This window comes from Cygnus olor, chromosome 1 (genome assembly GCF_009769625.2).
Source record: "Cygnus olor isolate bCygOlo1 chromosome 1, bCygOlo1.pri.v2, whole genome shotgun sequence".
NCBI lineage: Eukaryota > Metazoa > Chordata > Aves > Anseriformes > Anatidae > Cygnus > Cygnus olor.
The window spans coordinates 9,518,130-9,531,378 of NC_049169.1; the positions used below are offsets into that span (position 1 = coordinate 9,518,130).

The 13,249-nt window shown below is 33.6% G+C and overlaps 1 long non-coding RNA gene across 1 annotated transcript; it reads left to right on the forward strand.

The window, feature by feature from the left end:
• Positions 1 to 1,077: 1,077 nt before the first annotated feature.
• LOC121064057 lies at positions 1,078 to 7,363 on the forward strand. Its single transcript, XR_005816314.1, has 3 exons — positions 1,078 to 1,538; positions 5,415 to 5,635; positions 6,721 to 7,363. It is a non-coding gene; the product is annotated as an uncharacterized LOC121064057 (long non-coding RNA).
• Positions 7,364 to 13,249: the final 5,886 nt, after the last annotated feature.

Consider the following 13,249-nt stretch of genomic DNA (forward strand, 5'->3'; position numbering starts at 1 on the left):
TCTCACTAGGCAGTTTTTCTTTCTGTTGATTTCTTGTGTGTTCACTTTGCTGCTTTTTCTATGCTTTTTTCTATGCTACATTTCTTATTCCTCAAACTTCTTTTCTCTACTCAAGGTCCACACTGTTTTTTTGTTTGTTTGTTTGTTTTGTTTTTTTTTTTTTCTTCAGAATTTCTGAGTATTTTTAACAGTTTATTAGTCACAGAAGCAAACTAAAGAAAGCCATCTCTTACATAGCTAAATTGGAAAAGATCCCAGAATAAAGAAAATATTAAATAGAGCAGAAGAAAAGTTAGCATATGGATGCTATCTATGTGGAAGGAAAATAGCCAACTGTACTGTAGAAATTCCCACTCGGAAGAAATACAAGAAATGAGTGTTTGTTTAGCTCACACTGCTGCCAATGCAAAGGACCATCATGACCCGTAAAGTAAACCCAGGAGGTGGAAAGATTGTCTCATGAAGGGAAACACAAACATCATAAATTCAGTTTTCATTGTGACTAAATGTACTTGAAGAATGTATTATACATTTTGAGAAGATCCCTCAGTGCTACCATGCAGAGACTACACAGTCAGTCCAAGGCTCAGCTACTTCTCAAGGTTATGAGGCACACTTAGTGACAGAGATCCTCAGCCTAGAAAGAATTTCTGGAGTCAACAGCTGGTCAGAAGGCAAAGATGGATCAATTTGGACTGAAAGAGAGATCCATATATTCAGAAAACAACAGTTAACCATAATTAACTATCATCTGACTAACCATGATTAAACATATTTTCAGAATGTTGCACAGTTGCATTTCTGTAGAAATCACATTAATATCAAGTACCTTTATAAGGCCTCTTTTTTTTTTTTTTTTTTAAATACCGTAAGTAAAGTCTCTAAATCTCTGTATTGCATTTGCTAGAGAAATATGTAAATGATCTTAAACAAACAAACAAACAAAAAACATTAAATTGCTTCTTTAAGGTACAACATTATTTCTCCAAGACTTTCCTGGACCCTGGCAGATTTGTATGGAGGAATGAACAAGCCATGAAGCTGGCGGACTCTGTACTCCAGGGAGCAAAGAGACTGAACTTTTTATTTAAAGAAAAAAAAAAAAAAGGGAGGGGGAGGGGGGAGAGTCATCCAGAGGAAAAGATGGAATTTGTATTAGCCTGTGAATCTGATAGTTGAAGGAGGAAGACCTAACCCTAGTCTTTGACAATACCTCACTTGGGAAGGTTAATTTATAGTAGATTTAACTCATGTTTCTCAAAATCTTGCAAGAGCACGTGCTGTTAAAGATTATGCAGGATCTAATTCATGACTAGCATGAAACTTTGGAAATATGTAATATAGACACTGGATTTTATAACTCAATGTCTTGTGGGTTCTTCATTACAGACCTTTGTATTCTGAAATGCAGCTGTATGGAGTATGTTTTGGTAATGAAAGATGAACAGGAAAAGAAACATTGTAATCTGTGGCCAGTGAATCACAGTCCATACAGATTCCCTCCCTTGTGCTGGTCTAAGATATTGACATCTGAGAAGGTTGGTGTAGGGTAAAATATTGGTCTTTTCCATTTGCATTATCACTGTTTGTCCAAATATTCCATTTAAGAGTGGGTAATTTTAGTTACAATATCCTTGTTTTACAGCATATGATTTTTTTTTCTTAAGTGTTAAAAGTTCTGTCTTTTGATGTTAACACCTTAAAGTCTGCCACTAATTTAATACTTCAGCAGTAACTTCAAAAAACTTTCACACCTTTTCCTTAATGAAAATCAAACAAAAATCCCAGTTCCTTTGTCACTGAAAAAGTAGAAAGCGTTGTGTATGTACAGAGATACTGCTGATCTTAATATACTGGCAAACAAACAAAAACTTACTAAGCTTTTAATGAACAAAGCTATATACAATCTAGTAAAAATACATCGTCTGTGTCATCTTTTCATTAAATGTAGGGCTACCAAGGTCATCAGTTTCACTTAAAAAGCATTCATGGAGAGATGTTAAGTCCAAAATGATTCATAAACATATGCACACCACCCCATCCTGCCTCATAGTGTCCTATAATCCACAAATTATTTCTGTTGAGTAAAGACAGATTTGAAACCTCTTATGTGTTGTCCTAAAGATCAGGCATTGAACAAAGACTGAATAACTTAAAATCCAAAATATGTACTGATCGAAGGATATAGATAATATACTTTGTTCTTTAGTACTAAAAGTCTATAATGTGATTTTATGATTTTATTAGAATTTGAGCAGACATCATTTACATTCTAATAGTTTTAAGAAATATCACTGTACACAAGAGCTGAAAGTAAATGAACCACGGAATCCATATGGAATGGAGTATTGATTTATCTCATTTGGCCGGAATAGGATATAAGCAATCTATGGCTAGATTTAAAATAGCACAATAATTTATATAATACAAATTCTGTCTGTCAACTTTAAACCACCTTTATTATTAGTCAATATTTCTGCTGCTACAAATTAGTGATTAGGATGTCTCTATGCCTAAAAGAACTCTTAACAATGCAAGTAGTCAAAGGTTCAGTTAAATAATGAAATTGGGACAGTTTAATAGGTTACACAAATAGTGACTACTCTATATCCTTTCTTTAACTGTTAATAAATAGTATGAAATTGTAATTTAATTCTTTTCTTGAAGTTTATTTCTCCTCTTAACTTTATCTTTGCCATATTTTTAAATTAATCAAGTATAACAATATTAATTCTATTCCAATTATGTAAAAAATCAGTTTCTGAGAAATTTTTTTGGAAGTCGAAATTAATTTCGTTATTCTAGAAATAATAGATTCGTTTCCCAGAGATGTGCTTAAATCCCTGCATGAATAGTCCTAAATCCTTCTGAAATTGTGTAGGGAAATTCACTGTGGCTTCTTTGGCATTATGATTTAAATAAATGCCAATCACTGTTTAAGGAAGTTTATTTTAACCACTTCCTTTCTGTCAGCTGGAAGTCAAGAAATTGAACAGTTCTTTGAAAGATGAGATTTATAAGCTGTTAAAGTTTAAATGGTTCTGGTTTCATATTCTTTTATTATTTCAGAGAAGAATGTTGATGATTAAACATCCATGTTAAAGCTGTAATAATTGTGATATCTGAAACATGATCAAAGTTTCAACTGAAAATTATTCCATCGTATAAAGTAAAATGTGCTGATGGAAAAAAAAAATATTAATTTCATGTATTTCAAAATACTTTTATAATTATAACAGATAGCATAGTGCCCCAAATCTATTTTTATCAGTCTACTTTAGAGACTTAATTTATTTTTCAGAATGAATTTATGACAACTGTTTCCCATTTCAATTTAAATAACTTCTTCCAAAATAACTCCTTACGAAAAAATACCAAATATGTAAAACAACAATATTTTAAATAAAATCCTTCAAAATTTTGAAACCATTTCTGACTTTCTGAAAAGCCCTAAGTTTCTGTTCTGTAATGATTGAGTGGTATTATTAAATCTCTCATTAAAGAGATATTCAGACATATTAAGATAAAATATCGTATTTAATTGAAACTTGATGCATATAGATCTTTGATCAAAGTATTACAAAAGGTTTTTTGTCTTAATTCTATTGTCTATGGATCACTTTCTTTTACACACTGTATATTTGTTAATCTCTTTACAATGTTGAGGCAGAAGTTCTATTTTGTTTAATTTTAATTTGATAAAATTTTATAGTAACATAAATATATCGAGATGGTAGAATATAAGTGGGCTCTGTGTTCAATACTCTCCAGTGGAAAATGTATTCCCCAAAGTATTTACCAATGAATAGGTCCCAAGTGGGTTTCAATTTTCCTTCAATGTAGCTATGTGGCTCCAAAACCATTACTCTGCTATTAGGGTACAAGCCTAAACCAACTAACAAATTGCTGTTGGGTTTTGTTTTCTTTTTCCCCTGCTTCCAGTACTTTAATATTATGTGACCTAAAAAATTTCCTCCCTTCTTTACTGTCAGACATCAGCCTGTTCTCTCTCTCTCCCACTCTCCCTCTTCTCCCCTCCCTCTCATGCTCTCTCTCTCTCTTTCCCTTCCTTCCTTCCTTCCTTCCTTCCTTCCTTCCTTCCTTCCTTCCCTCCCTCCCTCCCTCCCTCCTTCCTTCCTCCCTTCCTTCCTCCCTTCCTTCCTTCTTCACTCCCTCCCTCCTTCCCTCCCTCCCTCCCTCCCTTCCTTCCTTCCTTCCTTCCTTCCTTCCTTCCTTCCTTCCTTCCTTCCTTCCTTCCTTCCTTCCTTCCTTCCCCCCCCACCAGTTCTTACTGCAGTTAAGCAGAGAGAATTAGATTAGATCAATGAGTGACCTTCTAGCAGAGAAGATCTCTTCTATCTTTCTGTTAAGAAAGTAACAACTTTGTTACCTTGTTGTTCATAAATATGAGATCAAATAAGTCTTTAGTACTGTTAGAAGTGAGACAAACGAGGAGAGCCCATTTCAGCTGACTATCAGCAGCTCTGGCTACAAGCTACTAAATATATCTATGACTTTTATTGTTAAGCTAATCTTTCAAATTAACTGCCACCATTGGTCAGACAGAAGTTCCTTCTATCAGGCTATTTCTCATATAATAAGCTCCTCAGAGGAATAATGAAAACATTGAACTTGCAGACAGGTTTTCTATTTTTGTGCCATCTTGAAACTATACTTGTAAAAGTCAGCTAGTAAAACAGAAGAGAATTTTTCACTTCCCAATGTCACTTTTAAACATGATGTGGCTGATTCGTGGATTCAGACTGAAAAACAGAGCCTGGGCTGCCATAGCTCCTGTTTGCAGGGATACACAAAAATTTCTACTACTTATAGACATTCAGCTCCAGCTAGAGTAGTTGTCAATAATGACAGCTCTTCTGCAGAAGTACTGATTGAGAAAGACCCTATGTACTTCAGCAAACAAGGGAAGATGAGCATCCTAAATTTTGTCTTTGTCACCATGGAAATGGAGCCTTTAACTGGACTCAGAGTACTCAGCATCAGGCATGTGTCTGAGGAAGATGAGGATATTGAATTAGTACAAACTATATCTAAATCATATTGTGACTTCCTGATGTTTTTGCTTTTTCTGATAAGACTTCCATAACCCCTCAAATGCAACATTTAGTGTTGGATGTCATCATCCACCTTGCAAAAAATGCAAAGGAAAAAATAAATGAAAGATCAAAGCAGGATATAATTCTTACAGCTCAGTCAAAGAAAAATGTTCAATATATTTGAATATGTCATTTAACTGCATTTTAGTTCCCAGAGAAACACCAAACAAAAAGTGACTGAACCAAAGACTTCTGAGTAGAAACAGGGATTTAATAGTACTTTTAATATAATTAAGGCTGAAATTATGTGGATGAAAACTTCAATGCTATGTGTAATGTGTTTATGTTATTGTTTAGAATCAAGCAAGGAAGAGTCTCACAGTGAAAAAAAAAAAAAAAAAACCACTGAAGGGGAATGAGATTCGTGTTTTCATATTAAGTGATATAACTGAGCAACTAGCAAAACAAACTCATATAACATTGGCTGATTCCACCTGAACCCATGGCTCTGAGGAGACAAAGAAAATTGAAGAACAGTGTCATAGCTCAAAATTCTCCAATGTGCTGAAGTGGTAGAGGTAAGGACAGTGTAAAGGTTTCATTCATTTTAAGAGATCCTCATACTTCTTGTAAAATAAAAAAAAGAGTTATTTGAGAAATTATGTGCAACTAATAAATTTGCCATAAGCAATAAATCCAGTGGCTATTCATCATCCAGTTTGTTGTGTTAGGAGTTCTGGATATTCTAGCGGAATCTTCTGTCAGAAGGGCAAATACAGTTGCCATGAGATTTCTCTCAGTAAAAAGTCTCACACTCCTTCATTTCCCCTAACCACCAATAAATGCACATATATATATATATATATATATATATATGTTTGGCTTAAATTTTGCAAACTACTGAAAATGAACATTTGCTTCTATTTGATTATATAGAAGTCATATCTATGACTATGTTAGTGACTCTTCAGTCTCCAAGAGATATCAACAGTTTGTAGCTCACTTAAACTGTACCCTATGATCCAGCAGACTGTGACCAAGCAGTGCATCTTGGCAAATACCTACTTAGGAAGAATACTAACAGTAAAAATAATAATTGTAATGGCTTCTCTAGTGCTTTGAGAGCTTAAAGGGGAAAAAAATAAAATTATTTATTTTATTATTTTATTTTATTTTATTTTATTTATTTATTTTTATTTTATTTGTCTTGTTTCTCTCTAAAAGTCATGTTCAGTTTAAATAAGAATATACTATGGTCTCTGTTAGAAAAGAATACCCTATTATAATAAACCTTTCTAGCTTGGTAATCTGTATTTGTGGAAATAAAATACAGCATTTAATGATGTACATGTTCACTTCATACTTATGACACTTACAAGCCTTTGATCTGTTAGTTCATCCTTTAATGTAATGAAAAGGTATTAGTTTCTAAATATGTGCAGCTGGAATTTCTCTTTTATTATTCATTAAAAGTTCATTTTCCTTCCACCCAGCCAGCATCTTTTCTTGATTCTGACTGAATTCTGCAGTGCAGTAAAAATGTTAACACAGAAAATATGTCATTGTGTAACATTTTGTAATCCATTAAAAGCTGGATTTTTATATGATATGAGATGGTGTTTTTTTTTTTAAATTATTTAATTTTATTTTTATTTTTTTCCAGTTCAGCTTCAATTTCATATGAAATGAAACCTACACTATGAAGGAAGAAGATGGGAGAATATTAATTTCCCTTCAGAAATGTTATATTTAGAATTCTGGCTTAGCTGGTTGCTCACAGGTTTCATGAAGAAACATTTGCAAATTTGAAGTTCACCAAAGTGTTTGAAATCTATTTGTTATGAATGATAGCAATCAGAAACACATGTAGGATAAAAGATAATTTGTGATCAAGTGTTCAATAAAATATAAATAGCTCAAAAAGATCAGTTTTCATGCTTCACCTCACCGGATGTGTAAAAGTCTCTAAAGGAACTATCGTTAGTATAGTATATTCTGAAAATATAATTTTTATGAGCAAAGCAATAATCCCATACTAGTTCTTTCCTGTTTTCCTTTTTGATTGGTTTTAGACAGACTAGAAAGAATTATTTTGTGGAGTAGGACTCAAAAGATTTCCTGTATGAACCAGATTTCCTGTATTACTGTTAGAAAAATCACTTAAGGGGTAAATAATGGTCAAGTGTTAACCAATCCTTTTTGACAGTAAGTGCAAGACCTAACTTTTCTTCGTATCTTTGAAAATCACTCCTTATATCTCTCTGTACCTCTCTTGACTGCCAATAATATGGAGCATCAATATGTTGTAAATATCTTGTATCTAATAAAGGGAATATTTAATGGGAATTAAAATAAAAATAATTTTTCTCTTTATCATTCTATTGTTGCTTCTACTCCCTGTTTGTGATAGATATAATTTTGTTACATAGTGGAATCTTCTGGGGATCCCCAAACAGACAGTCCAGTCATCCCATCTCCGGGAGTAGTCAGTTCCTTCACTCTCTTGTAATGTCAAGCAGTGCAGCAGCACAGATTGAGTGATTTCCTCAGTTTTATATTTTCTAGGACTTTTTCCTTGCATACAAAGTTACTTTAAGAAAAAAAATAAATAAAATAAGTCTGTTTCCTTTATACAGTCTCTGAACATTTACACATAGCTTTCTTGGGATGGTAGCCAGAGAGAAATGCAAATTCTATCTCCTTTGATGATGGAGAATTCACAGTCAGCAAAGGTTCAAATCATCCAGGAGTCTTGCTGATTAAACAGAAACAGGAGGCTGACTGAAACAGCCTAGGAGACCACTTTGCCAAGAAGGGACTTGCTCAAACTTTGATAATTGTTAGTGAGGGTCAGAGTTGTGAGGTGCCACAGAAACAGATGACGTGCTGGGTGATATAGTGAAGGGGCAGAAAGTTTCAAACTCTCAAAAATTCCTATAGCTATGGCTCTTTGAATAAAAAAATATGCAACACCAACAGACATCTACAGGCTTTGGGAGTGTAGGATCTCATTACCTGGTTTTAGTGACCTGAGCTCAAGAACCTCCTAGTAATTATGGAGAGACTGTACTTAGCCATTGTACAGATGAGGATCCAATGTTACAGAAGAAAGACCTGTTGTCCATCTGGTCTTTCTCTATAAGTCTGCAAGGGCTTGTTTTCCTTGCCAATCTCCAGCTGATAAGTAATAACATTTCCTACCGGGTGTTTGTGTTTGGATATGTGCAAAACAAGAATATGTCACTTGCTGTGGTGGTGTTGTGTTTTATTGTGCTTTGTCATGGAGATGTACAGGAAGTGGCTTGATAGCACAAAGTGTACTGAAGATGTCAGCTGGTTCAGCCAGATGCTTCTTCAGAGCATCAGACAGCTGTGCAACATATGCTGTGCACTGACTTTTTTGGGTGGCTGGCCTTCTTTTCCTGATCACTGGCAGGAACATATCTTTATCTTGTGCAGAACAAAGGAAACAGTCATATTTACCTGATATTTTCTGCTAAGTCACTGCAAATAGCAGTCACAGAGTTACAGTTATGACAATAATTTTGGCAATAATATATACTTTTTTCTTCTGTCAGTATTCATCTATTTGTCTGCCAGAATTATCAAAAGGCTTTTCTTTGTGTATTTTGTTTGTTTGTCTGTGGATTCCTTTTTTTTTTTTTTTCACTTCAAAGTATCTGAATTATTTTATTTTATTTTATTTTATTTTATTTTAAGATTGTCTCTAAGCAACTGAGTATTAATCTCACCAGAGAATCGAGTTTGCATCACCAAGTCAAAGTTGATATATAATGAAACCCAGCTTTCTCTTGAAACTATAGGGCAAAACAAGCCAACTTTGATACGCTAATACTTGTTTAGTTTAGATTCCATTTGTCTTGGAAAGGCAATTCCAATCTTCTTGCCTGTAAAATTAAGGTAATAACAAGTGAGATTTAAAGAAACAGGTAGTGATGTCCAAAAAAGACTTAGACATAGTTTGAGTGGAAATATGGTAACACTGTCCAGGAACTATCACCCTGCTTTTCTCAAGCACCATCTAGAACTAGTGAAATCCAAAGCATTACCAGAGTTTAAAGGGAAGATTACCAGAATACCAGAGCTGCAGGGAAACATTACTAGCAACTCTTAGCAAAATCTACACAAGTGTACCAGTGTGTATCATGTGAGTATAATGTGAGCTACACACATGCATAGGTATACATTCCATCATATGTAATACACAGCCAATCTATATGTAACATTTTTTATCTCCAATATTTATTAGAAAAGGTTAACTAAAATTTGTGTTTGTGACAGATCAATAATATTTTTCAGTTTAGCTAAAGAAGTTGTACATAGTAGAATCCAATAGTACAGAAAAGGGTGAACAATTCTTGAATAAAAAAGTATTTCCAAGTACTTCGAATGTGGTTAATGTTTCCATTCCTTATCATTCTTTCCTGTTTGCTGATATTGATTTACATCTTAAGTGACCCTCATTTAGTGCAAGACATCTATTTCTTGCTGCAGCTGTCACTCTACAGGCGCTGTGTTGCACATCACAGATGTTGGATGACTTTCCCAAGTTGTCTATACACTGCAAATTAAAGTCACATCAGCTAAGAAGGAATCTATGGGAAACAGACTTCAGGACTCAAAAAAGTCTTTGTATTCCTGTCACCCAACATATCTGTCACCTTGATTTAACTGACACTTTATTTCAAATGTAGTGATTCTTCTGCTTTCAAAATCTTTCTTCATAAGGTAACTAAGCTTGAAAACCCAGAAATCTCTGTCTGCACTAAAAAAGGTATGAGATGTTCCAATGAATCTCTGAGTCACAACAGAAAATTATAAACTTAAAACTTTTAGCATTTGGCTTTAATTGAGGTAGGAATCAAAAAGTTTGGACAGATATCTGAACTAGTCTGACATGATGAGATAGTGATGTGAGAATGGAAGTTTCAATTTTCAAGCTTTTTGAGAACATTTTTATCTCCTTGCTCTGTTTCTGACAGAAAAAAATGTAAAACAATGAGCTCCATTGATGCAAATTACAAGGCATCTATGATTTCTTTGCAACAAAATATTACTGAGGTCAAAATATTATGATTAAGACTACAATTGGGCATTTATATACAAATCAGAGTGATCCTTCTAAAAATTAACCCTAATGTTTTGGAAAATGCCAGAAATTTGTCAAAAAGATAGATCTTCATATATTGTAATTCATCTGTTGCAATATTTCTTCTGTTTTTTTCTTTTCTCTGAAGTTGATTATAAAGGAGGAGTCTGGGTAGTTTCCATTAACCTTAGCATGTGAAGTCTACTACATAATGGGGAAAGGGGGCAAAAAGAGCAGGAAAATTTTTAAAGAGAAAAAGACATATCAACTTTCCAGGCAACAGCAAATCCATAATCAAAAATCCAAGTGAACTTCCTTCAGGACAGTTCCTTTAAGACTCTACTTTGGGAAAAGTTCAAATATGAAGTGATTTGAAAAACAAACAAACTAACAAAAATGACAACAACAACAACAAAATAAAAACAAACAAAAAAAAACAGTTAAATATCTAGATTTGAAAAAAATATCTTACTAGTATCCATATATAAATAAATAAATATGACCAATTTTATTCACTTCTATCAAATCCACTCTCTTCCTAGGGAACCATACAAGAACAATTTATTTCTTTGTTGTGTTAAACAGAGTTTCTCCTTTACACCTATAATAACAGATATCATAGATTGATCCAAATGAATATACCATGAGTATACTAGCAGAAAAAAAAAAAAATCAGAAAAGCTTATGAAAGATAAATGTTAAATTTCATAATTTTTATGGCTTCTTATTTGTGAAAATGAAGTCCAAAAGAATTGGATTAACAATTAAACTTTTAGAAGTCATAGGCAAGAAAGGAAAGGTGGAGATAAACACAAGAGCTCAGAATGGTTAGTTTTGTCCTTTAACCAGAGCCAATAAAGAAACCAACTTTGCTGGTGTAAGGTTAGAATCTTTATGTATTTTTAGCAGTAATTCAGACCCAGGCCACCCAGATCATCATTTAGATTCTGTCCTGTTTTGAGATAAAGTTGACTGGAGAAGACCTGTTTCTTGCATCACTTTCATCACAGAGGTTGCCAGAAGCACAGCATTTGTACTGCAGACAAGGCCCTACACAGAGCAGTGCTGTGGTAAGATGCAAAGAGAAAGCTGGGCATTGAGCCTACCTTCTCATTCTCCGTCTACAGGTATCACAAACATATCAGTGTCCGTCTTTCATGGTGGTATACAGACTTTGTTTACCTAAAAGAAAGACAGTGTTTTTGAGAAATGCAAACATTTTTTTTTGCAGAAAACAGACTTGAATAAGAAACTGTTCATAGGTGTTGTAGAAATGAGGGCCACAGACACACCTGGATGAAGAAACAGGAGACAAAATGATCTGTACACATTATTCAATTTCCTTTTAGACACATACTTTCCATTTTCTTTCTTCTCCTTTTTTGATTGTCAGCTCCACAATAGAAGTTCTAGTTGATTTAAACAAGTAATTGGATTAAATTAAAGATAGAAATATGTAGCATGAATATCCAGAAAACTACTGAGAGCAAACAAAATTATTAGAAAAATCTCCCAAGGGAAGATGTAGAAACTCTGCTACTTGGGACTCTGAAATTAAAAGATTCTCTGGGGAACAATTCTGGGAGATGGGCTTGATAACTTACTAGGACTTTCCCATCATTAAAGCTTGGAAAGACAGACATTATCACCAAGAGTAAGAACACGGTTCATTAAAGTTTATAAGGAAAGCTGAAATACTTACTTATGTGACATGAAAGCTGATGAAACAGAAAATAATATAAACACTACCAGACACGGAGGGAGTCTCAACTGTCCTTTAAAGAGTGGGGGGAGAATGAAACAATACAAAGTCCTGTTCTTTTCACTGACCCATGTTGGTATCTGTACACCTCATGTAAAGCTTGACCTGAGAGTTTAAGCAATTACATTCCATTCACCCTAGTGAGCACACAAGGCTGTATGTCCACATCATTATATCATTACATTATATATATATTATACATATATGTTCCTTATATTTTGTATCAGGGACTTACAGCCAGCTCAGTAGGCAGTGAAATTATAGTAAGAGGAAACAAACAAACAAACAAAAAAGTTATGAAAACTCAAAAAGTGAAATTTACAGAGTGGTCATTTATATATATAAATTTTAATTTACAAGACACTTTTTTTTTTGCTCTGCTGTAGCATCCCATCTTCAGATTTAGGTTTTCTCATCCAGGACAACTCAATCTGATGATAATAACATCCAATGTCAGCTGACAAAGAGAATATCAGGGTCCAGTTTCAAAACAGAATTCTCTTGTTTTGTCCACTTTAAAACATTCTACAGTATTTCCGGACTAAGAAGGGTGTTTAGGTCATTGGCTTAGCATTCAGGACAATATGCTCAGTCACAGATTTTATGACAGACTATATAAATCATTTAAGTGTTTAGGAGCATTACTTCTATAATTTCAGACAAGTAGCTGGCTAACACTTTGAAGGATCAAATATTAGTTTCTTTGTGCCTAATTCTATATGTGCAAAATTAAGATAATAGTTCTTCATACCTTATGTATATACACACATACATATATATATATATATATATACGGACATCAATGTATTAAGATTAAGACATTCCAGCACTGTGTCAATAGATCCTTAATGTCCCTAAGCTAGTTAGGTTGTGTAACACACACTGACACTAACCCACCGGGGACTCTGGATGAGTGATTTTAATTCTGCATTGCAAATTGTGATAATAAGCTCATTTAAATCAAGGAGAGTTTTACTTAGACATTGTCATGTATTTAGCATACTACAGAAATATTAAGTAAGACTTAAAGAAGATTTAAAAGGAAAAAATATTTCATTTTGTACAAATAGTTTAAAAATAAGGAAAAAAAAGAAAAAATGACTTAATGAGTTAGTTATTACTGAACTCTGCACTAATATATAATTATAGCTACCTGCCACTACAAATTCTTCAGTGTCAAGGTTCTGTTTATAAAGTACATATAATCTACTTCTGATTTGATTAAAATTTCATTTTCCACCTTAATTATATCAGGCAGGGTTAATCTGACAGTTAGAAAGCCCTGTGTGCGGTAATTTTATGTAGGGGATTTAATTAAAC